The sequence below is a fragment of the Pristiophorus japonicus genome, chromosome 23, assembly GCF_044704955.1.
Source record: "Pristiophorus japonicus isolate sPriJap1 chromosome 23, sPriJap1.hap1, whole genome shotgun sequence".
NCBI lineage: Eukaryota > Metazoa > Chordata > Chondrichthyes > Pristiophoridae > Pristiophorus > Pristiophorus japonicus.
In genome coordinates, this window is record NC_091999.1 from 49043101 (window position 1) to 49067379 (window position 24279).

Sequence of the window (24279 nt, forward strand, 5' to 3'; positions counted from 1 at the left end):
TGGGATTCTCTCAGATTCTTTGTCTGACTGGCTCTCTCTTTCCCATCATTTCGGTCTGTCCATTTCTTTGCCTGTCTCTGTTAGCCCCTGCCTCTAACCTGAGAATCATTTCCATCATTTTCTGTTTTAGTCTCTATCTCTTTCTCTCTATCTGTCTCTCTCCTTGTCACTGTCTTTATCTCTTAATAGATCAAACACACAAATCTCTGTCTCTGTATGTGTTTGTGTCTTTTTCTCACCCAATCTGCCTCTCCTTCTCAGTCTCGCACTTTCTGTCTCTCGTTGTCTCTATCTCGGTGTCTGTCTCTCCCTGTTTGTCGGTTTGTCTCTGTCTCTCAATGTGTCTGTCGACTTCTCATGGTGTCCAGTTCTGTTCACAGCTCGATTCCTGCTCCGACAGAGCAGCTATCCGTCAGTTCCTCGTTAGTATAGTGGTGAGTATCCCCGCCTGTCACGCGGGAGACCGGGGTTCAATTCCCCGACGGGGAGGCAGATGTTTCAAAATGTTGATTTTTACTTCTGTTTCTTGGTAGATACATGTTAAAAATTCCAGAGCGAAATCGAACTGTGTAAATACAGGTAGAGGAGTTTGCCTCTTCCAGATTTTTAGCAAACGGAGACTTTTTCAGGATTCTTTGGCCGTCTGCTGCACAGAGATGGAGGACTGAGTTTTTTCGGAGTAACGTTTAAAAAGCCAGCGACACAATAGTCATGGCCGAGTGGTTAAGGCGATGGACTAGAAATCTATTGGGATTTTCCCGCGCAGGTTCGAATCCTGCCGACTACGATTCTCAGCATTTTTCATTCCATTTCACAATTTAACCAGTTCTCTACCAAACTGATCATGTGATAATTGGAATAACGTCCCACACCTTTCAACACTGACATTTGTTCTCATTTTTATTAATCTGCAATATTCACGATACATCCGTTTAAAAAATCGCAACAATCAGTCAAAGTTGCGACAGTGATTCAGCCTGTCTATCCCTCGAGATGGCTAAGGCATCTGTGCATGCCCGTTGGTGCGTGTAAATTTTTGGTTATGTGTGTCTCTGTGTCTGTCTATCTCTATTTTTGTCTCTGTGTATGTGCACCTGTCAGTGGAAATCATCAAACGAATTTAGTATGTCCTGGAACTTATAAAAAAGACTTGGGGAAAATAATACGGTTGTGAACTTTTGTATCGGCTTAGGTTCAGTGGCAGCATTCTCGACTGAATCAGAAGTTTGTGTGTTCAAGTCGCACTCCTTGGACTTGAGCATATCATCTTGGCTAACACTCAAGTGCAGCACTTGGGGAATTTTGCAATGTTGAAGCTGTTGACTTTCGGATGAAATGTTAAATTGAAGCTCCGTCTGCACCCTCGGGTGGATGTGAAAGGTCCCAGTGCATTACTCGAAACAGAGTAGGAGAGTTGCCCCCGTGTCAATATTCCTCAAAATGTTCGTAAATGCTCACTAAAAGACTATGTGCATGTGTTTGTATGTGGGGTTGGGGTTGAAGCCCAGTTTGTCACAGAGACAGAATCCCAGCTCTCACAGGGCCAGGATAACCGAGTGGTTATGTCGTTGGCCTTAAACTTCAAAGGGTTTTCCACGGTGGGTTCTTCCCCACTCCTGCTTTCTATTTATTTTAACACAGATTTCCTCCCATTCTGATCAGTGATGTCCGATTTTCATCGGTTGAATCAACAATTTTCTGTAACTATGTGTCACTCTGAACCGATAATGAAATGAAATTGTGAAATGTATCTGTGTCGCTCGGTCTCTGCATCTCTCTCTCTCTCCACAGAGCTGTGTATGTGTTTGTTTGTCTGAGTCTTTGTCTCTCTCAGTCTGACTCACTCTGTCTGTCCCTGTTTCTCCGTTTGTCTCAGTCTCTCAATCTGTCTCTTTCTCACGGTGCCCACGTCTGTTCCAATGGGATTCTCTCAGATTCTTTGTCTGACTGGCTCTCTCTTTCCCATCATTTCGGTCTGTCCATTTCTTTGCCTGTCTCTGTTAGCCCCTGCCTCTAACCTGAGAATCATTTCCATCATTTTCTGTTTTAGTCTCTATCTCTTTCTCTCTATCTGTCTCTCTCCTTGTCACTGTCTTTATCATTGTCTTTCTCTCACTCTTTCCCTTTCTCTCTTAATAGATCAAACACACAAATCTCTGTCTCTGTATGTGTTTGTGTCTTTTTCTCACCCAATCTGCCTCTCCTTCTCAGTCTCGCACTTTCTGTCTCTCGTTGTCTCTATCTCGGTGTCTGTCTCTCCCTGTTTGTCGGTTTGTCTCAGTCTCTCAATGTGTCTGTCGACTTCTCATGGTGTCCAGTTCTGTTCACAGCTCGATTCCTGCTCCGACAGAGCAGCTATCCGTCAGTTCCTCGTTAGTATAGTGGTGAGTATCCCCGCCTGTCACGCGGGAGACCGGGGTTCAATTCCCCGATGGAAGGCAGATGTTTCAAAATGTTGATTTTTACTTCTGTTTCTTGGTAGATACATGTTAAAAATTCCAGAGCGAAATCGAACTGTGAAAATACAGGTAGAGGAGTTTGCCTCTTCCAGATTTTTAGCAAACGGAGACTTTTTCAGGATTCTTTGGCCGTCTGCTGCACAGAGATGGAGGACTGAGTTTTTTCGGAGTAACGTTTAAAAAGCCAGCGACATAATAGTCATGGCCGAGTGGTTAAGGCAATGGACTAGAAATCCATTGGGATTTTCCCGCGCAGGTTCGAATCCTGCCGACTACGATTCTCAGCATTTTTCATTCCATTTCACAATTTAACCAGTTCTCTACCAAACTGATCATGTGATAATTGGAATAACGTCCCACACCTTTCAACACTGACATTTGTTCTCATTTTTATTAATCTCCAATATTCACGATACATCCGTTTAAAAAATCGCAACAATCAGTCAAAGTTGCGACAGTGATTCAGCCTGTCTATCCCTCGAGATGGCTAAGGCATCTGTGCATGCCCGTTGGTACGTGTAAATTTTTGGTTATGTGTGTCTCTGTGTCTGTCTATCTCTATTTTTGTCTCTGTGTATGTGCAACTGTCAGTGGAAATCATCATACGAATTTAGTATGTCCTGGAACTTATAAAAAAGACTTGGGGAAAATAATACGGTTGTGAACTTTTGTATCGGCTTAGGTTCAGTGGCAGCATTCTCGACTGAATCAGAAGTTTGTGTGTTCAAGTCGCACTCCTTGGACTTGAGCATATCATCTTGGCTAACACTCAAGTGCAGCACTTGGGGAATTTTGCAATGTTGAAGCTGTTGACTTTCGGATGAAATGTTAAATTGAAGCTCCGTCTGCACCCTCGGGTGGATATGAAAGGTCCCAGAGCATTACTCGAAACAGAGTAGGAGAGTTGCCCTCGTGTCAATATTCCTCAAAATGTTCGTAAATGCTCACTAAAAGACTATGTGCATGTGTTTGTATGTGGGGTTGGGGTTGAAGCCCAGTTTGTCACAGAGACAGAATCCAAGCTCTCACAGGGCCAGGATAACCGAGTGGTTATGTCGTTGGCCTTAATCTTCAAAGGGTTTTCCACCGTGGGTTCTTCCCCACTCCTGGTTTCTATTTATTTTAACACAGATTTCCTCCCATTCTGATCAGTGATGTCCGATTTTCATCGGTTGAATCAACAATTTTCTGTAACTATGTGTCACTCTGAACCGATAATGAAATGAAATTGTGAAATGTATCTGTGTCGCTCGGTCTCTGCCTCTCTCTCTCTCTCCACAGAGCTGTGTATGTGTTTGTATGTCTGAGTCTTTGTCTCTCTCAGTCTGACTCACTCTGTCTGTCCCTGTTTCTCCGTTTGTCTCAGTCTCTCAATCTGTCTCTTTCTCACGGTGCCCACGTCTGTTCCAATGGGATTCTCTCAGATTCTTTGTCTGACTGGCTCTCTCTTTCCCATCATTTCGGTCTGTCCATTTCTTTGCCTGTCTCTGTTAGCCCCTGCCTCTAACCTGAGAATCATTTCCATCATTTTCTGTTTTAGTCTCTATCTCTTTCTCTCTATCTGTCTCTCTCCTTGTCACTGTCTTTATCATTGTCTTTCTCTCACTCTTTCCCTTTCTCTCTTAATAGATCAAACACACAAATCTCTGTCTCTGTATGTGTTTGTGTCTTTTTCTCACCCAATCTGCCTCTCCTTCTCAGTCTCACACTTTCTGTCTCTCGTTGTCTCTATCTCGGTGTCTGTCTCTCCCTGTTTGTCGGTTTGTCTCTGTCTCTCAATGTGTCTGTCGACTTCTCATGGTGTCCAGTTCTGTTCACAGCTCGATTCCTGCTCCGACAGAGCAGCTATCCGTCAGTTCCTCGTTAGTATAGTGGTGAGTATCCCCGCCTGTCACGCGGGAGACCGGGGTTCAATTCCCCGACGGGGAGGCAGATGTTTCAAAATGTTGATTTTTACTTCTGTTTCTTGGTAGATACATGTTAAAAATTCCAGAGCGAAATCGAACTGTGAAAATACAGGTAGAGGAGTTTGCCTCTTCCAGATTTTTTGCAAACGGAGACTTTTTCAGGATTCTTTGGCCGTCTGCTGCACAGAGATGGAGGACTGAGTTTTTTCGGAGTAACGTTTAAAAAGCCAGCGACACAGTAGTCGTGGCCGAGTGGTTAAGGCGATGGACTAGAAATCCATTGGGATTTTCCCGCGCAGGTTCGAATCCTGCCGACTACGATTCTCAGCATTTTTCATTCCATTTCACAATTTAACCAGTTCTCTACCAAACTGATCATGTGATAATTGGAATAACGTCCCACACCTTTCAACACTGACATTTGTTCTCATTTTTATTAATCTGCAATATTCACGATACATCCGTTTAAAAAATCGCAACAATCAGTCAAAGTTGCGACAGTGATTCAGCCTGTCTATCCCTCGAGATGGCTAAGGCATCTGTGCATGCCCGTTGGTGCGTGTAAATTTTTGGTTATGTGTGTCTCTGTGTCTGTCTATCTCTATTTTTGTCTCTGTGTATGTGCAACTGTCAGTGGAAATCATCATACGAATTTAGTATGTCCTGGAACTTATAAAAAAGACTTGGGGAAAATAATACGGTTGTGAACTTTTGTATCGGCTTAGGTTCAGTGGCAGCATTCTCGACTGAATCAGAAGTTTGTGTGTTCAAGTCGCACTCCTTGGACTTGAGCATATTATCTTGGCTAACACTCAAGTGCAGCACTTGGGGAATTTTGCAATGTTGAAGCTGTTGACTTTCGGATGAAATGTTAAATTGAAGCTCCGTCTGCACCCTCGGGTGGATATGAAAGGTCCCAGAGCATTACTCGAAACAGAGTAGGAGAGTTGCCCCCGTGTCAATATTCCTCAAAATGTTCGTAAATGCTCACTAAAAGACTATGTGCATGTGTTTGTATGTGGGGTTGGGGTTGAAGCCCAGTTTGTCACAGAGACAGAATCCAAGCTCTCACAGGGCCAGGATAACCGAGTGGTTATGTCGTTGGCCTTAAACTTCAAAGGGTTTTCCAACGTGGGTTCTTCCCCACTCCTGGTTTCTATTTATTTTAACACAGATTTCCTCCCATTCTGATCAGTGATGTCCGATTTTCATCGGTTGAATCAAAAATTTTCTGTAACTGTGTGACACTCTGAACCGATAATGAAATGAAATTGTGAAATGTATCTGTGTCGCTCGGTCTCTGCCTCTCTCTCTCTCTCCACAGAGCTGTGTATGTGTTTGTATGTCTGAGTCTTTGTCTCTCTCAGTCTGACTCACTCTGTCTGTCCCTGTTTCTCCGTTTGTCTCAGTCTCTCAATCTGTCTCTTTCTCACGGTGCCCACGTCTGTTCCAATGGGATTCTCTCAGATTCTTTGTCTGACTGGCTCTCTCTTTCCCATCATTTCGGTCTGTCCATTTCTTTGCCTGTCTCTGTTAGCCCCTGCCTCTAACCTGAGAATCATTTCCATCATTTTCTGTTTTAGTCTCTATCTCTTTCTCTCTATCTGTCTCTCTCCTTGTCACTGTCTTTATCTCTTAATAGATCAAACACACAAATCTCTGTCTCTGTATGTGTTTGTGTCTTTTTCTCACCCAATCTGCCTCTCCTTCTCAGTCTCGCACTTTCTGTCTCTCGTTGTCTCTATCTCGGTGTCTGTCTCTCCCTGTTTGTCGGTTTGTCTCTGTCTCTCAATGTGTCTGTCGACTTCTCATGGTGTCCAGTTCTGTTCACAGCTCGATTCCTGCTCCGACAGAGCAGCTATCCGTCAGTTCCTCGTTAGTATAGTGGTGAGTATCCCCGCCTGTCACGCGGGAGACCGGGGTTCAATTCCCCGACGGGGAGGCAGATGTTTCAAAATGTTGATTTTTACTTCTGTTTCTTGGTAGATACATGTTAAAAATTCCAGAGCGAAATCGAACTGTGTAAATACAGGTAGAGGAGTTTGCCTCTTCCAGATTTTTAGCAAACGGAGACTTTTTCAGGATTCTTTGGCCGTCTGCTGCACAGAGATGGAGGACTGAGTTTTTTCGGAGTAACGTTTAAAAAGCCAGCGACACAATAGTCATGGCCGAGTGGTTAAGGCGATGGACTAGAAATCTATTGGGATTTTCCCGCGCAGGTTCGAATCCTGCCGACTACGATTCTCAGCATTTTTCATTCCATTTCACAATTTAACCAGTTCTCTACCAAACTGATCATGTGATAATTGGAATAACGTCCCACACCTTTCAACACTGACATTTGTTCTCATTTTTATTAATCTGCAATATTCACGATACATCCGTTTAAAAAATCGCAACAATCAGTCAAAGTTGCGACAGTGATTCAGCCTGTCTATCCCTCGAGATGGCTAAGGCATCTGTGCATGCCCGTTGGTGCGTGTAAATTTTTGGTTATGTGTGTCTCTGTGTCTGTCTATCTCTATTTTTGTCTCTGTGTATGTGCACCTGTCAGTGGAAATCATCAAACGAATTTAGTATGTCCTGGAACTTATAAAAAAGACTTGGGGAAAATAATACGGTTGTGAACTTTTGTATCGGCTTAGGTTCAGTGGCAGCATTCTCGACTGAATCAGAAGTTTGTGTGTTCAAGTCGCACTCCTTGGACTTGAGCATATCATCTTGGCTAACACTCAAGTGCAGCACTTGGGGAATTTTGCAATGTTGAAGCTGTTGACTTTCGGATGAAATGTTAAATTGAAGCTCCGTCTGCACCCTCGGGTGGATGTGAAAGGTCCCAGTGCATTACTCGAAACAGAGTAGGAGAGTTGCCCCCGTGTCAATATTCCTCAAAATGTTCGTAAATGCTCACTAAAAGACTATGTGCATGTGTTTGTATGTGGGGTTGGGGTTGAAGCCCAGTTTGTCACAGAGACAGAATCCCAGCTCTCACAGGGCCAGGATAACCGAGTGGTTATGTCGTTGGCCTTAAACTTCAAAGGGTTTTCCACGGTGGGTTCTTCCCCACTCCTGCTTTCTATTTATTTTAACACAGATTTCCTCCCATTCTGATCAGTGATGTCCGATTTTCATCGGTTGAATCAACAATTTTCTGTAACTATGTGTCACTCTGAACCGATAATGAAATGAAATTGTGAAATGTATCTGTGTCGCTCGGTCTCTGCATCTCTCTCTCTCTCCACAGAGCTGTGTATGTGTTTGTTTGTCTGAGTCTTTGTCTCTCTCAGTCTGACTCACTCTGTCTGTCCCTGTTTCTCCGTTTGTCTCAGTCTCTCAATCTGTCTCTTTCTCACGGTGCCCACGTCTGTTCCAATGGGATTCTCTCAGATTCTTTGTCTGACTGGCTCTCTCTTTCCCATCATTTCGGTCTGTCCATTTCTTTGCCTGTCTCTGTTAGCCCCTGCCTCTAACCTGAGAATCATTTCCATCATTTTCTGTTTTAGTCTCTATCTCTTTCTCTCTATCTGTCTCTCTCCTTGTCACTGTCTTTATCATTGTCTTTCTCTCACTCTTTCCCTTTCTCTCTTAATAGATCAAACACACAAATCTCTGTCTCTGTATGTGTTTGTGTCTTTTTCTCACCCAATCTGCCTCTCCTTCTCAGTCTCGCACTTTCTGTCTCTCGTTGTCTCTATCTCGGTGTCTGTCTCTCCCTGTTTGTCGGTTTGTCTCAGTCTCTCAATGTGTCTGTCGACTTCTCATGGTGTCCAGTTCTGTTCACAGCTCGATTCCTGCTCCGACAGAGCAGCTATCCGTCAGTTCCTCGTTAGTATAGTGGTGAGTATCCCCGCCTGTCACGCGGGAGACCGGGGTTCAATTCCCCGATGGAAGGCAGATGTTTCAAAATGTTGATTTTTACTTCTGTTTCTTGGTAGATACATGTTAAAAATTCCAGAGCGAAATCGAACTGTGAAAATACAGGTAGAGGAGTTTGCCTCTTCCAGATTTTTAGCAAACGGAGACTTTTTCAGGATTCTTTGGCCGTCTGCTGCACAGAGATGGAGGACTGAGTTTTTTCGGAGTAACGTTTAAAAAGCCAGCGACATAATAGTCATGGCCGAGTGGTTAAGGCAATGGACTAGAAATCCATTGGGATTTTCCCGCGCAGGTTCGAATCCTGCCGACTACGATTCTCAGCATTTTTCATTCCATTTCACAATTTAACCAGTTCTCTACCAAACTGATCATGTGATAATTGGAATAACGTCCCACACCTTTCAACACTGACATTTGTTCTCATTTTTATTAATCTCCAATATTCACGATACATCCGTTTAAAAAATCGCAACAATCAGTCAAAGTTGCGACAGTGATTCAGCCTGTCTATCCCTCGAGATGGCTAAGGCATCTGTGCATGCCCGTTGGTACGTGTAAATTTTTGGTTATGTGTGTCTCTGTGTCTGTCTATCTCTATTTTTGTCTCTGTGTATGTGCAACTGTCAGTGGAAATCATCATACGAATTTAGTATGTCCTGGAACTTATAAAAAAGACTTGGGGAAAATAATACGGTTGTGAACTTTTGTATCGGCTTAGGTTCAGTGGCAGCATTCTCGACTGAATCAGAAGTTTGTGTGTTCAAGTCGCACTCCTTGGACTTGAGCATATCATCTTGGCTAACACTCAAGTGCAGCACTTGGGGAATTTTGCAATGTTGAAGCTGTTGACTTTCGGATGAAATGTTAAATTGAAGCTCCGTCTGCACCCTCGGGTGGATATGAAAGGTCCCAGAGCATTACTCGAAACAGAGTAGGAGAGTTGCCCTCGTGTCAATATTCCTCAAAATGTTCGTAAATGCTCACTAAAAGACTATGTGCATGTGTTTGTATGTGGGGTTGGGGTTGAAGCCCAGTTTGTCACAGAGACAGAATCCAAGCTCTCACAGGGCCAGGATAACCGAGTGGTTATGTCGTTGGCCTTAATCTTCAAAGGGTTTTCCACCGTGGGTTCTTCCCCACTCCTGGTTTCTATTTATTTTAACACAGATTTCCTCCCATTCTGATCAGTGATGTCCGATTTTCATCGGTTGAATCAACAATTTTCTGTAACTATGTGTCACTCTGAACCGATAATGAAATGAAATTGTGAAATGTATCTGTGTCGCTCGGTCTCTGCCTCTCTCTCTCTCTCCACAGAGCTGTGTATGTGTTTGTATGTCTGAGTCTTTGTCTCTCTCAGTCTGACTCACTCTGTCTGTCCCTGTTTCTCCGTTTGTCTCAGTCTCTCAATCTGTCTCTTTCTCACGGTGCCCACGTCTGTTCCAATGGGATTCTCTCAGATTCTTTGTCTGACTGGCTCTCTCTTTCCCATCATTTCGGTCTGTCCATTTCTTTGCCTGTCTCTGTTAGCCCCTGCCTCTAACCTGAGAATCATTTCCATCATTTTCTGTTTTAGTCTCTATCTCTTTCTCTCTATCTGTCTCTCTCCTTGTCACTGTCTTTATCATTGTCTTTCTCTCACTCTTTCCCTTTCTCTCTTAATAGATCAAACACACAAATCTCTGTCTCTGTATGTGTTTGTGTCTTTTTCTCACCCAATCTGCCTCTCCTTCTCAGTCTCACACTTTCTGTCTCTCGTTGTCTCTATCTCGGTGTCTGTCTCTCCCTGTTTGTCGGTTTGTCTCTGTCTCTCAATGTGTCTGTCGACTTCTCATGGTGTCCAGTTCTGTTCACAGCTCGATTCCTGCTCCGACAGAGCAGCTATCCGTCAGTTCCTCGTTAGTATAGTGGTGAGTATCCCTGCCTGTCACGCGGGAGACCGGGGTTCAATTCCCCGACGGGGAGGCAGATGTTTCAAAATGTTGATTTTTACTTCTGTTTCTTGGTAGATACATGTTAAAAATTCCAGAGCGAAATCGAACTGTGAAAATACAGGTAGAGGAGTTTGCCTCTTCCAGATTTTTTGCAAACGGAGACTTTTTCAGGATTCTTTGGCCGTCTGCTGCACAGAGATGGAGGACTGAGTTTTTTCGGAGTAACGTTTAAAAAGCCAGCGACACAGTAGTCGTGGCCGAGTGGTTAAGGCGATGGACTAGAAATCCATTGGGATTTTCCCGCGCAGGTTCGAATCCTGCCGACTACGATTCTCAGCATTTTTCATTCCATTTCACAATTTAACCAGTTCTCTACCAAACTGATCATGTGATAATTGGAATAACGTCCCACACCTTTCAACACTGACATTTGTTCTCATTTTTATTAATCTGCAATATTCACGATACATCCGTTTAAAAAATCGCAACAATCAGTCAAAGTTGCGACAGTGATTCAGCCTGTCTATCCCTCGAGATGGCTAAGGCATCTGTGCATGCCCGTTGGTGCGTGTAAATTTTTGGTTATGTGTGTCTCTGTGTCTGTCTATCTCTATTTTTGTCTCTGTGTATGTGCAACTGTCAGTGGAAATCATCATACGAATTTAGTATGTCCTGGAACTTATAAAAAAGACTTGGGGAAAATAATACGGTTGTGAACTTTTGTATCGGCTTAGGTTCAGTGGCAGCATTCTCGACAGAATCAGAAGTTTGTGTGTTCAAGTCGGACTCCTTGGACTTGAGCATATCATCTTGGCTAACACTCAAGTGCAGCACTTGGGGAATTTTGCAATGTTGAAGCTGTTGACTTTCGGATGAAATGTTAAATTGAAGCTCCGTCTGCACCCTCGGGTGGATATGAAAGGTCCCAGAGCATTACTCGAAACAGAGTAGGAGAGTTGCCCTCGTGTCAATATTCCTCAAAATGTTCGTAAATGCTCACTAAAAGACTATGTGCATGTGTTTGTATGTGGGGTTGGGGTTGAAGCCCAGTTTGTCACAGAGACAAAATCCAAGCTCTCACAGGGCCAGGATAACCGAGTGGTTATGTCGTTGGCCTTAAACTTCAAAGGGTTTTCCACCGTGGGTTCTTCCCCACTCCTGGTTTCTATTTATTTTAACACAGATTTCCTCCCATTCTGATCAGTGATGTCCGATTTTCATCGGTTGAATCAACAATTTTCTGTAACTATGTGTCACTCTGAACCGATAATGAAATGAAATTGTGAAATGTATCTGTGTCGCTCGGTCTCTGCCTCTCTCTCTCTCTCCACAGAGCTGTGTATGTGTTTGTATGTCTGAGTCTTTGTCTCTCTCAGTCTGACTCACTCTGTCTGTCCCTGTTTCTCCGTTTGTCTCAGTCTCTCAATCTGTCTCTTTCTCACGGTGCCCACGTCTGTTCCAATGGGATTCTCTCAGATTCTTTGTCTGACTGGCTCTCTCTTTCCCATCATTTCGGTCTGTCCATTTCTTTGCCTGTCTCTGTTAGCCCCTGCCTCTAACCTGAGAATCATTTCCATCATTTTCTGTTTTAGTCTCTATCTCTTTCTCTCTATCTGTCTCTCTCCTTGTCACTGTCTTTATCATTGTCTTTCTCTCACTCTTTCCCTTTCTCTCTTAATAGATCAAACACACAAATCTCTGTCTCTGTATGTGTTTGTGTCTTTTTCTCACCCAATCTGCCTCTCCTTCTCAGTCTCGCACTTTCTGTCTCTCGTTGTCTCTATCTCGGTGTCTGTCTCTCCCTGTTTGTCGGTTTGTCTCTGTCTCTCAATGTGTCTGTCGACTTCTCATGGTGTCCAGTTCTGTTCACAGCTCGATTCCTGCTCCGACAGAGCAGCTATCCGTCAGTTCCTCGTTAGTATAGTGGTGAGTATCCCCGCCTGTCACGCGGGAGACCGGGGTTCAATTCCCCGACGGGGAGGCAGATTTTTCAAAATGTTGATTTTTACTTCTGTTTCTTGGTAGATACATGTTAAAAATTCCGGAGCGAAATCGAACTGTGAAAATACAGGTAGAGGAGTTTGCCTCTTCCAGATTTTTAGCAAACGGAGACTTTTTCAGGATTCTTTGGCCGTCTGCTGCACAGAGATGGAGGACTGAGTTTTTTCGGAGTAACGTTTAAAAAGCCAGCGACACAGTAGTCGTGGCCGAGTGGGTAAGGCGATGGACTAGAAATCCATTGGGATTTTCCCGCGCAGGTTCGAATCCTGCCGACTACGATTCTCAGCATTTTTCATTCCATTTCACAATTTAACCAGTTCTCTACCAAACTGATCATGTGATAATTGGAATAACGTCCCACACCTTTCAACACTGACATTTGTTCTCATTTTTATTAATCTGCAATATTCACGATACATCCGTTTAAAAAATCGCAACAATCAGTCAAAGTTGCGACAGTGATTCAGCCTGTCTATCCCTCGAGATGGCTAAGGCATCTGTGCATGCCCGTTGGTGCGTGTAAATTTTTGGTTATGTGTGTCTCTGTGTCTGTCTATCTCTATTTTTGTCTCTGTGTATGTGCAACTGTCAGTGGAAATCATCATACGAATTTAGTATGTCCTGGAACTTATAAAAAAGACTTGGGGAAAATAATACGGTTGTGAACTTTTGTATCGACTTAGGTTCAGTGGCTGCATTCTCGACAGAATCAGAAGTTTGTGTGTTCAAGTCGGACTCCTTGGACTTGAGCATATCATCTTGGCTAACACTCAAGTGCAGCACTTGGGGAATTTTGCAATGTTGAAGCTGTTGACTTTCGGATGAAATGTTAAATTGAAGCTCCGTCTGCACCCTCGGGTGGATATGAAAGGTCCCAGAGCATTACTCGAAACAGAGTAGGAGAGTTGCCCTCGTGTCAATATTCCTCAAAATGTTCGTAAATGCTCACTAAAAGACTATGTGCATGTGTTTGTATGTGGGGTTGGGGTTGAAGCCCAGTTTGTCACAGAGACAAAATCCAAGCTCTCACAGGGCCAGGATAACCGAGTGGTTATGTCGTTGGCCTTAAACTTCAAAGGGTTTTCCACCGTGGGTTCTTCCCCACTCCTGGTTTCTATTTATTTTAACACAGATTTCCTCCCATTCTGATCAGTGATGTCCGATTTTCATCGGTTGAATCAACAATTTTCTGTAACTATGTGTCACTCTGAACCGATAATGAAATGAAATTGTGAAATGTATCTGTGTCGCTCGGTCTCTGCCTCTCTCTCTCTCTCCACAGAGCTGTGTATGTGTTTGTATGTCTGAGTCTTTGTCTCTCTCAGTCTGACTCACTCTGTCTGTCCCTGTTTCTCCGTTTGTCTCAGTCTCTCAATCTGTCTCTTTCTCACGGTGCCCACGTCTGTTCCAATGGGATTCTCTCAGATTCTTTGTCTGACTGGCTCTCTCTTTCCCATCATTTCGGTCTGTCCATTTCTTTGCCTGTCTCTGTTAGCCCCTGCCTCTAACCTGAGAATCATTTCCATCATTTTCTGTTTTAGTCTCTATCTCTTTCTCTCTATCTGTCTCTCTCCTTGTCACTGTCTTTATCATTGTCTTTCTCTCACACTTTCCCTTTCTCTCTTAATAGATCAAACACACAAATCTCTGTCTCTGTATGTGTTTGTGTCTTTTTCTCACCCAATCTGCCTCTCCTTCTCAGTCTCGCACTTTCTGTCTCTCGTTGTCTCTATCTCGGTGTCTGTCTCTCCCTGTTTGTCGGTTTGTCTCTGTCTCTCAATGTGTCTGTCGACTTCTCATGGTGTCCAGTTCTGTTCACAGCTCGATTCCTGCTCCGACAGAGCAGCTATCCGTCAGTTCCTCGTTAGTATAGTGGTGAGTATCCCCGCCTGTCACGCGGGAGGCCGGGGTTCAATTCCCCGACGGGGAGGCAGATTTTTCAAAATGTTGATTTTTACTTCTGTTTCTTGGTAGATACATGTTAAAAATTCCGGAGCGAAATCGAACTGTGAAAATACAGGTAGAGGAGTTTGCCTCTTCCAGATTTTTAGCAAACGGAGACTTTTTCAGGATTCTTTGGCCGTCTGCTGCACAGAGATGGAGGACTGAGTTTTTTCGGAGTAACGTTTAAAAAGCCAGCGACACAGTAGTCGTGGCCGAGTGGTTAAGGCGATGGACTAGAAATCCATTGGGATTTTCCCGCGCAGGTTCGAATCCTGCCGACTACGATTCTCAGCATTTTTCATTCCATTTCACAATTTAACCAGTTCTCTACCAAACTGATCATGTGATAATTGGAATAACGTCCCACACCTTTCAACACTGACATTTGTTCTCATTTTTATTAATCTGCAATATTCACGATACATCCGTTTAAAAAATCGCAACAATCAGTCAAAGTTGCGACAGTGATTCAGCCTGTCTATCCCTCGAGATGGCTAAGGCATCTGTGCATGCCCGTTGGTGCGTGTAAATTTTTGGTTATGTGTGTCTCTGTGTCTGTCTATCTCTATTTTTGTCTCTGTGTATGTGCAACTGTCAGTGGAAATCATCATACGAATTTAGTATGTCCTGGAACTTATAAAAAAGACTTGGGGAAAATAATACGGTTGTGAACTTTTGTATCGACTTAGGTTCAGTGGCTGCATTCTCGACAGAATCAGAAGTTTGTGTGTTCAAGTCGGACTCCTTGGACTTGAGCATATCATCTTGGCTAACACTCAAGTGCAGCACTTGGGGAATTTTGCAATGTTGAAGCTGTTGACTTTCGGATGAAATGTTAAATTGAAGCTCCGTCTGCACCCTCGGGTGGATATGAAAGGTCCCAGAGCATTACTCGAAACAGAGTAGGAGAGTTGCCCTCGTGTCAATATTCCTCAAAATGTTCGTAAATGCTCACTAAAAGACTATGTGCATGTGTTTGTATGTGGGGTTGGGGTTGAAGCCCAGTTTGTCACAGAGACAAAATCCAAGCTCTCACAGGGCCAGGATAACCGAGTGGTTATGTCGTTGGCCTTAAACTTCAAAGGGTTTTCCACCGTGGGTTCTTCCCCACTCCTGGTTTCTATTTATTTTAACACAGATTTCCTCCCATTCTGATCAGTGATGTCCGATTTTCATCGGTTGAATCAACAATTTTCTGTAACTATGTGTCACTCTGAACCGATAATGAAATGAAATTGTGAAATGTATCTGTGTCGCTCGGTCTCTGCCTCTCTCTCTCTCTCCACAGAGCTGTGTATGTGTTTGTATGTCTGAGTCTTTGTCTCTCTCAGTCTGACTCACTCTGTCTGTCCCTGTTTCTCCGTTTGTCTCAGTCTCTCAATCTGTCTCTTTCTCACGGTGCCCACGTCTGTTCCAATGGGATTCTCTCAGATTCTTTGTCTGACTGGCTCTCTCTTTCCCATCATTTCGGTCTGTCCATTTCTTTGCCTGTCTCTGTTAGCCCCTGCCTCTAACCTGAGAATCATTTCCATCATTTTCTGTTTTAGTCTCTATCTCTTTCTCTCTATCTGTCTCTCTCCTTGTCACTGTCTTTATCATTGTCTTTCTCTCACACTTTCCCTTTCTCTCTTAATAGATCAAACACACAAATCTCTGTCTCTGTATGTGTTTGTGTCTTTTTCTCACCCAATCTGCCTCTCCTTCTCAGTCTCGCACTTTCTGTCTCTCGTTGTCTCTATCTCGGTGTCTGTCTCTCCCTGTTTGTCGGTTTGTCTCTGTCTCTCAATGTGTCTGTCGACTTCTCATGGTGTCCAGTTCTGTTCACAGCTCGATTCCTGCTCCGACAGAGCAGCTATCCGTCAGTTCCTCGTTAGTATAGTGGTGAGTATCCCCGCCTGTCACGCGGGAGACCGGGGTTCAATTCCCCGACGGGGAGGCAGATTTTTCAAAATGTTGATTTTTACTTCTGTTTCTTGGTAGATACATGTTAAAAATTCCGGAGCGAAATCGAACTGTGAAAATACAGGTAGAGGAGTTTGCCTCTTCCAGATTTTTAGCAAACGGAGACTTTTTCAGGATTCTTTGGCCGTCTGCTGCACAGAGATGGAGGACTGAGTTTTTTCGGAGTAACGTTTAAAAAGCCAGCGACACAGTAGTCGTGGCCGAGTGGTTAAGGCGATGGACTAGAAATCCATTGGGATTTTCCCGCGCAGGTTCGAATCCTGCCGACTACGATTCTCAGCATTTTTCATTCCATTTCACAATTTAACCAGTTCTCTACCAAACTGATCATGTGATAATTGGAATAACGTCCCACACCTTTCAACACTGACATTTGTTCTCATTTTTATTAATCTGCAATATTCACGATACATCCGTTTAAAAAATCGCAACAATCAGTCAAAGTTGCGACAGTGATTCAGCCTGTCTATCCCTCGAGATGGCTAAGGCATCTGTGCATGCCCGTTGGTGCGTGTAAATGTTTGGTTATGTGTGTCTCTGTGTCTGTCTATCTCTATTTTTGTCTCTGTGTATGTGCAACTGTCAGTGGAAATCATCATACGAATTTAGTATGTCCTGGAACTTATAAAAAAGACTTGGGGAAAATAATACGGTTGTGAACTTTTGTATCGGCTTAGGTTCAGTGGCAGCATTCTCGACAGAATCAGAAGTTTGTGTGTTCAAGTCGGACTCCTTGGACTTGAGCATATCATCTTGGCTAACACTCAAGTGCAGCACTTGGGGAATTTTGCAATGTTGAAGCTGTTGACTTTCGGATGAAATGTTAAATTGAAGCTCCGTCTGCACCCTCGGGTGGATATGAAAGGTCCCAGAGCATTACTCGAAACAGAGTAGGAGAGTTGCCCTCGTGTCAATATTCCTCAAAATGTTCGTAAATGCTCACTAAAAGACTATGTGCATGTGTTTGTATGTGGGGTTGGGGTTGAAGCCCAGTTTGTCACAGAGACAAAATCCAAGCTCTCACAGGGCCAGGATAACCGAGTGGTTATGTCGTTGGCCTTAAACTTCAAAGGGTTTTCCACCGTGGGTTCTTCCCCACTCCTGGTTTCTATTTATTTTAACACAGATTTCCTCCCATTCTGATCAGTGATGTCCGATTTTCATCGGTTGAATCAACAATTTTCTGTAACTATGTGTCACTCTGAACCGATAATGAAATGAAATTGTGAAATGTATCTGTGTCGCTCGGTCTCTGCCTCTCTCTCTCTCTCCACAGAGCTGTGTATGTGTTTGTATGTCTGAGTCTTTGTCTCTCTCAGTCTGACTCACTCTGTCTGTCCCTGTTTCTCCGTTTGTCTCAGTCTCTCAATCTGTCTCTTTCTCACGGTGCCCACGTCTGTTCCAATGGGATTCTCTCAGATTCTTTGTCTGACTGGCTCTCTCTTTCCCATCATTTCGGTCTGTCCATTTCTTTGCCTGTCTCTGTTAGCCCCTGCCTCTAACCTGAGAATCATTTCCATCATTTTCTGTTTTAGTCTCTATCTCTTTCTCTCTATCTGTCTCTCTCCTTGTCACTGTCTTTATCATTGTCTTTCTCTCACACTTTCCCTTTCTCTCTTAATAGATCAAACACACAACTCTCAGTCTCTGTATGTGTTTGTGTCTTTTTCTCACCCAATCTGCCTCTCCTTCTCAGTCTCGCACTTTCTGTCTCTCGTTGTCTCTATCTCGGTGTCTGTCTCTCCCTGTTTGTCGGTTTGTCTCTGTCTCTCAATGTGTCTGTCGACTTCTCATGGTTTCCAGTTCTGTTCACAGCTCGATTCCTGCTCCGACAGATCAGCTATCCGTCAGTTCCTCGTTAATATAGTGGTGAGTATCCCCGCCTGTCACGCGGGAGACCGGGGTTCAATTCCCCGACGGGGAGGCAGATTTTTCAAAATGTTGATTTTTACTTCTGTTTCTTGGTAGATACATGTTAAAAATTCCGGAGCGAAATCGAACTGTGAAAATACAGGTAGAGGAGTTTGCCTCTTCCAGATTTTTAGCAAACGGAGACTTTTTCAGGATTCTTTGGCCGTCTGCTGCACAGAGATGGATGACTGAGTTTTTTCTGAGTAACGTTTAAAAAGCCAGCGACACAGTAGTCGTGGCCGAGTGGTTAAGGCGATGGACTAGAAATCCATTGGGATTTTCCCACGTAGGTTCGAATCCTGCCGACTACGATTCTCAGCATTTTTCATTCCATTTCACAATTTAACCAGTTCTCTACCAAACTGATCATGTGATAATTGGAATAACGTCCCACACCTTTCAACACTGACATTTGTTCTCATTTTTATTAATCTGCAATATTCACGATACATCCGTTTCAAAAATCGCAACAATCAGTCAAAGTTGCGACAGTGATTCAGCCTGTCTATCCCTCGAGATGGCTAAGGCATCTGTGCATGCCCGTTGGTGCGTGTAAATTTTTGGTTATGTGTGTCTCTGTGTCTGTCTATCTGTACTTTTGTCTCTGTGTATGTGCAACTGTGTGTGGAAATCATCATACGAATTTGGTATGTCCTGGAACTTATAAAAAAGACTTGGGGAAAATAATACGGTTGTGAACTTTTGTATCGGCTTTGGTTCAGTGGCAGCATTCTCGACTGAATCAGGAGTTTGTGTGTTCAAGTCGCACTCCTTGGACTTGAGCATTTCATCTTGGCTAACACTCAAGTGCAGCACTTGGGGAATTTTGCAATGTTGAAGCTGTTGACTTTCGGATGAAATGTTAAATTGAAGCTCCGTCTGCACCCTCGGGTGGATATGAAAGGTCCCAGAGCATTACTCGAAACAGGGTAGGAGAGTTGCCCTCGTGTCAATATTCCTCAAAATGTTCGTAAATGCTCACTAAAAGACTATGTGCATGTGTTTGTATGTGGGGTTGGGGTTGAAGCCCAGTTTGTCACAGAGACAGAATCCAAGCTCTCACAGGGCCAGGATAACCGAGTGGTTATGTCGTTGGCCTTAAACTTCAAAGGGTTTTCCACCGTGGGTTCTTCCCCACTCCTGGTTTATATTTATTTTAACACAGATTTCCTCCCATTCTGATCAGTGATGTCCGATTTTCATCGGTTGAATCAACAATTTTCTGTAACTATGTGTCACTCTGAACCGATAATGAAATGAAATTGTGAAATGTATCTGTGTCGCTCGGTCTCTGCCTCTCTCTCTCTCTCCACAGAGCTGTGTATGTGTTTGTATGTCTGAGTCTTTGTCTCTCTCAGTCTGACTCACTCTGTCTGTCCCTGTTTCTCCGTTTGTCTCAGTCTCTCAATCTGTCTCTTTCTCACGGTGCCCACGTCTGTTCCAATGGGATTCTCTCAGATTCTTTGTCTGACTGGCGCTCTCTTTCCCATCATTTCGGTCTGTCCATTTCTTTGCCTGTCTCTGTTAGTCCCTGCCTCTAACCTGAGAAGTATTTCCATCATTTTCTGTTTTAGTTTCTATCTCTTTCTCTCTATCTGTCTCTCTCCTTGTCACTGTCTTTATCATTGTCTTTCTCTCACTCTTTCCCTTTCTCTCTTAATAGATCAAACACACAAATCTCTGTCTCTGTATGTGTTTGAGTCTTTTTCTCACCCAATCTGCCTCTCCTTCTCAGTCTCACACTTTCTGTCTCTCGTTGTCTCTATCTCGGTGTCTGTCTCTCCCTGTTTGTCGGTTTGTCTCTGTCTCTCAATGTGTCTGTCGACTTCTCATGGTGTCCAGTTCTGTTCACAGCTCGATTCCTGCTCCGACAGAGCAGCTATCCGTCAGTTCCTCGTTAGTATAGTGTTGAGTATCTCCGCCTGTCACGCGGGAGACCGGGGTTCAATTCCCCGACGGGGAGGCAGATGTTTCAAAATGTTGATTTTTACTTCTGTTTCTTGGTAGATAAATGTTAAAAATTCCAGAGCGAAATCGAACTGTGAAAATTCAGGTAGAGGAGTTTGCCTCTTCCAGATTTTTAGCAAATGGAGACTTTTTCAGGATTCTTTGGCCGTCTGCTGCACAGAGATGGATGACTGAGTTTTTTCTGAGTAACGTTTAAAAAGGCAGCGACACAGTAGTCGTGGCCGAGTGGTTAAGGCGTTGGACTAGAAACCCATTGGGATTTTCCCGCGCAGGTTCGAAATCTGCCGACTACGATTCTCAGCATTTTTCATTCCATTTCACAATTTAACCAGTTCTCTACCAAACTGATCATGTGATAATTGGAATAACGTCCCACACCTTTCAACACTGACATTTGTTCCATTTTTATTAATCTGCAATATTCACGATACATCCGTTTAAAAAATCGCAACAATCAGTCAAAGTTGCGACAGTGATTCAGCCTGTCTATCCCTCGAGATGGCGAAGGCATCTGTGCATGCCCGTTGGTGCGTGTAAATTTTTGGTTATGTGTGTCTCTGTGTCTGTCTATCTCTATTTTTGTCTCTGTGTATGTGCAACTGTCTGTGGAAATCATCATACGAATTTGGTATGTCCTGGAACTTATAAAAAAGACTTGGGGAAAATAATACGGTTGTGAACTTTTGTATCGGCTTTGGTTCAGTGGCAGCATTCTCGACTGAATCAGGAGTTTGTGTGTTCAAGTCGCACTCCTTGGACTTGAGCATATCATCTTGGCTAACACTCAAGTGCAGCACTTGGGGAATTTTGCAATGTTGAAGCTGTTGACTTTCGGATGAAATGTTAAATTGAAGCTCCGTCTGCACCCTCGGGTGGATATGAAAGGTCCCAGAGCATTACTCGAAACAGAGTAGGAGAGTTGCCCCCGTGTCAATATTCCTCAAAATGTTCGTAAATGCTCACTAAAAGACTATGTGCATGTGTTTGTATGTGGGGTTGGGGTTGAAGCCCAGTTTGTCACAGAGACAGAATCCAAACTCTCACAGGGCCAGGGTAACCGAGTGGTTATGTCGTTGGCCTTAAACTTCAAAGGGTTTTCCACCGTGGGTTCTTCCCCACTCCTGGTTTCTATTTATTTTAACACAGATTTCCTCCCATTCTGATCAGTGATGTCCGATTTTCATCGGTTGAATCAACAATTTTCTGTAACTATGTGTCACTCTGAACCGATAATGAAATGAAATTGTGAAATGTATCTGTGTCGCTCGGTCTCTGCCTCTCTCTCTCTCTCCACAGAGCTGTGTATGTGTTTGTATGTCTGAGTCTTTGTCTCTCTCAGTCTGACTCACTCTGTCTGTCCCTGTTTCTCCGTTTGTCTCAGTCTCTCAATCTGTCTCTTTCTCACGGTGCCCACGTCTGTTCCAATGGGATTCTCTCAGATTCTTTGTCTGACTGGCTCTCTCTTTCCCATCATTTCGGTCTGTCCATTTCTTTGCCTGTCTCTGTTAGCCCCTGCCGCTAACCTGAGAATCATTTCCATCATTTTCTGTTTTAGTCTCTATCTCTTTCTCTCTATCTGTCTCTCTCCTTGTCACTGTCTTTATCATTGTCTTTCTCTCACTCTTTCCCTTTCTCTCTTAATAGATCAAACACACAAATCTCTGTCTCTGTATGTGTTTGTGTCTTTTTCTCACCCAATCTGCCTCTCCTTCTCAGTCTCGCACTTTCTGTCTCTCGTTGTCTCTATCTCGGTGTCTGTCTCTCCCTGTTTGTCGGTTTGTCTCTGTCTCTCAATGTGTCTGTCGACTTCTCATGGTGTCCAGTTCTGTTCACAGCTCGATTCCTGCTCCGACAGAGCAGCTATCCGTCAGTTCCTCGTTAGTATAGTGGTGAGTATCCCCGCCTGTCACGCGGGAGAGCGGGGTTCAATTCGCCGACGGGGAGGCAGATGTTTCAAAATGTTGATTTTTACTTCTGTTTCTTGGTAGATACATGTTAAAAATTCCAGAGCGAAATCGAACTGTGAAAATACAGGTAGAGGAGTTTGCCTCTTCCAGATTTTTAGCAAACGGAGACTTTTTCAGGATTCTTTGGCCGTCTGCTGCACAGAGATGGAGGACTGAGTTTTTTCGGAGTAACGTTTAAAAAGCCAGCGACATAATAGTCATGGCCGAGTGGTTAAGGCGATGGACTAGAAATCCATTGGGATTTTCCCGCGCAGGTTCGAATCCTGCCGACTACGATTCTCAGCATTTTTCATTCCATTTCACAATTTAACCAGTTCTCTACCAAACTGATCATGTGATAATTGGAATAACGTCCCACACCTTTCAACACTGACATTTGTTCTCATTTTTATTAATCTGCAATATTCACGATACATCCGTTTAAAAAATCGCAACAATCAGTCAAAGTTGCGACAGTGATTCAGCCTGTCTATCCCTCGAGATGGCTAAGGCATCTGTGCATGCCCGTTGGTGCGTGTAAATTTTTGGTTATGTGTGTCTCTGTGTCTGTCTATCTCTATTTTTGTCTCTGTGTATGTGCAACTGTCAGTGGAAATCATCATACGAATTTAGTATGTCCTGGAACTTATAAAAAAGACTTGGGTAAAATAATACGGTTGTGAACTTTTGTATCGGCTTAGGTTCAGTGGCAGCATTCTCGACTGAATCAGAAGTTTGTGTGTTCAAGTCGCACTCCTTGGACTTGAGCATTTCATCTTGGCTAACACTCAAGTGCAGCACTTGGGGAATTTTGCAATGTTGAAGCTGTTGACTTTCGGATGAAATGTTAAATTGAAGCTCCGTCTGCACCCTCGGGTGGATATGAAAGGTCCCAGAGCATTACTCGAAACAGAGTAGGAGAGTTGCCCTCGTGTCAATATTCCTCAAAATGTTCGTAAATGCTCACTAAAAGACTATGTGCATGTGTTTGTATGTGGGGTTGGGGTTGAAGCCCAGTTTGACACAGAGACAGAATCCAAGCTCTCACAGGGCCAGGATAACCGAGTGGTTATGTCGTTGGCCTTAAACTTCAAAGGGCTTTCCACCGTGGGTTCTTCCCCACTCCTGGTTTCTATTTATTTTAACACAGATTTCCTCCCATTCTGATCAGTGATGTCCGATTTTCATCGGTTGAATCAACAATTTTCTGTAACTATGTGTCACTCTGAACCGATAATGAAATGAAATTGTGAAATGTATCTGTGTCGCTCGGTCTCTGCCTCTCTCTCTCTCTCCACAGAGCTGTGTATGTGTTTGTATGTCTGAGTCTTTGTCTCTCTCAGTCTGACTCACTCTGTCTGTCCCTGTTTCTCCGTTTGTCTCAGTCTCTCAATCTGTCTCTTTCTCACGGTGCCCACGTCTGTTCCAATGGGATTCTCTCAGATTCTTTGTCTGACTGGCTCTCTCTTTCCCATCATTTCGGTCTGTCCATTTCTTTGCCTGTCTCTGTTAGCCCCTGCCTCTAACCTGAGAATCATTTCCATCATTTTCTGTTTTAGTTTCTATCTCTTTCTCTCTATCTGTCTCTCTCCTTGTCACTGTCTTTATCATTGTCTTTCTCTCACTCTTTCCCTTTCTCTCTTAATAGATCAAACACACAAATCTCTGTCTCTGTATGTGTTTGTGTCTTTTTCTCACCCAATCTGCCTCTCCTTCTCAGTCTCACACTTTCTGTCTCTCGTTGTCTCTATCTCGGTGTCTGTCTCTCCCTGTTTGTCGGTTTGTCTCTGTCTCTCAATGTGTCTGTCGACTTCTCATGGTGTCCAGTTCTGTTCACAGCTCGATTCCTGCTCCGACAGAGCAGCTATCCGTCAGTTCCTCGTTAGTATAGTGGTGAGTATCCCCGCCTGTCACGCGGGAGACCGGGGTTCAATTCCCCGACGGGGAGGCAGATGTTTCAAAATGTTGATTTTTACTTCTGTTTCTTGGTAGATACATGTTAAAAATTCCAGAGCGAAATCGAACTGTGAAAATACAGGTAGAGGAGTTTGCCTCTTCCAGATTTTTACCAAACGGAGACTTTTTCAGGATTCTTTGGCCGTCTGCTGCACAGAGATGGAGGACTGAGTTTTTTCGGAGTAACGTTTAAAAAGCCAGCGACACAGTAGTCGTGGCCGAGTGGTTAAGGCGATGGACTAGAAATCCATTGGGATTTTCCCGCGCAGGTTCGAATCCTGCCGACTACGATTCTCAGCATTTTTCATTCCATTTCACAATTTAACCAGTTCTCTACCAAACTGATCATGTGATAATTGGAATAACGTCCCACACCTTTCAACACTGACATTTGTTCTCATTTTTATTAATCTGC

At 43.7% G+C, this 24279-nt stretch overlaps 18 non-coding genes across 18 annotated transcripts; all 18 read left to right on the forward strand.

Annotated features, from left to right (window-relative positions):
• Positions 1-417: 417 nt before the first annotated feature.
• trnad-guc (transfer RNA aspartic acid (anticodon GUC)) lies at positions 418-489 on the forward strand. The gene has a single exon. It is a non-coding gene; the product is annotated as a tRNA-Asp (tRNA).
• A 3827-nt stretch (positions 490-4316) lies between these two features.
• On the forward strand, positions 4317-4388 carry trnad-guc (transfer RNA aspartic acid (anticodon GUC)). The gene has a single exon. It is a non-coding gene; the product is annotated as a tRNA-Asp (tRNA).
• Positions 4389-4604: 216 nt separating this feature from the next.
• Positions 4605-4686, forward strand: trnas-aga (transfer RNA serine (anticodon AGA)). The gene has a single exon. It is a non-coding gene; the product is annotated as a tRNA-Ser (tRNA).
• A 1550-nt stretch (positions 4687-6236) lies between these two features.
• Positions 6237-6308, forward strand: trnad-guc (transfer RNA aspartic acid (anticodon GUC)). The gene has a single exon. It is a non-coding gene; the product is annotated as a tRNA-Asp (tRNA).
• A 3827-nt stretch (positions 6309-10135) lies between these two features.
• On the forward strand, positions 10136-10207 carry trnad-guc (transfer RNA aspartic acid (anticodon GUC)). Its single transcript has one exon. It is a non-coding gene; the product is annotated as a tRNA-Asp (tRNA).
• Positions 10208-10423: 216 nt separating this feature from the next.
• trnas-aga (transfer RNA serine (anticodon AGA)) lies at positions 10424-10505 on the forward strand. Its single transcript has one exon. It is a non-coding gene; the product is annotated as a tRNA-Ser (tRNA).
• A 1580-nt stretch (positions 10506-12085) lies between these two features.
• On the forward strand, positions 12086-12157 carry trnad-guc (transfer RNA aspartic acid (anticodon GUC)). Its single transcript has one exon. It is a non-coding gene; the product is annotated as a tRNA-Asp (tRNA).
• A 216-nt stretch (positions 12158-12373) lies between these two features.
• trnas-aga (transfer RNA serine (anticodon AGA)) lies at positions 12374-12455 on the forward strand. The gene has a single exon. It is a non-coding gene; the product is annotated as a tRNA-Ser (tRNA).
• Positions 12456-14035: 1580 nt separating this feature from the next.
• Positions 14036-14107, forward strand: trnad-guc (transfer RNA aspartic acid (anticodon GUC)). The gene has a single exon. It is a non-coding gene; the product is annotated as a tRNA-Asp (tRNA).
• Positions 14108-14323: 216 nt separating this feature from the next.
• Positions 14324-14405, forward strand: trnas-aga (transfer RNA serine (anticodon AGA)). Its single transcript has one exon. It is a non-coding gene; the product is annotated as a tRNA-Ser (tRNA).
• Positions 14406-15985: 1580 nt separating this feature from the next.
• On the forward strand, positions 15986-16057 carry trnad-guc (transfer RNA aspartic acid (anticodon GUC)). The gene has a single exon. It is a non-coding gene; the product is annotated as a tRNA-Asp (tRNA).
• A 216-nt stretch (positions 16058-16273) lies between these two features.
• Positions 16274-16355, forward strand: trnas-aga (transfer RNA serine (anticodon AGA)). The gene has a single exon. It is a non-coding gene; the product is annotated as a tRNA-Ser (tRNA).
• A 1580-nt stretch (positions 16356-17935) lies between these two features.
• trnad-guc (transfer RNA aspartic acid (anticodon GUC)) lies at positions 17936-18007 on the forward strand. Its single transcript has one exon. It is a non-coding gene; the product is annotated as a tRNA-Asp (tRNA).
• A 216-nt stretch (positions 18008-18223) lies between these two features.
• trnas-aga (transfer RNA serine (anticodon AGA)) lies at positions 18224-18305 on the forward strand. The gene has a single exon. It is a non-coding gene; the product is annotated as a tRNA-Ser (tRNA).
• A 1580-nt stretch (positions 18306-19885) lies between these two features.
• Positions 19886-19957, forward strand: trnad-guc (transfer RNA aspartic acid (anticodon GUC)). The gene has a single exon. It is a non-coding gene; the product is annotated as a tRNA-Asp (tRNA).
• A 2165-nt stretch (positions 19958-22122) lies between these two features.
• Positions 22123-22204, forward strand: trnas-aga (transfer RNA serine (anticodon AGA)). Its single transcript has one exon. It is a non-coding gene; the product is annotated as a tRNA-Ser (tRNA).
• Positions 22205-23784: 1580 nt separating this feature from the next.
• On the forward strand, positions 23785-23856 carry trnad-guc (transfer RNA aspartic acid (anticodon GUC)). Its single transcript has one exon. It is a non-coding gene; the product is annotated as a tRNA-Asp (tRNA).
• A 216-nt stretch (positions 23857-24072) lies between these two features.
• Positions 24073-24154, forward strand: trnas-aga (transfer RNA serine (anticodon AGA)). The gene has a single exon. It is a non-coding gene; the product is annotated as a tRNA-Ser (tRNA).
• The last annotated feature ends 125 nt before the right edge of the window (positions 24155-24279 follow it).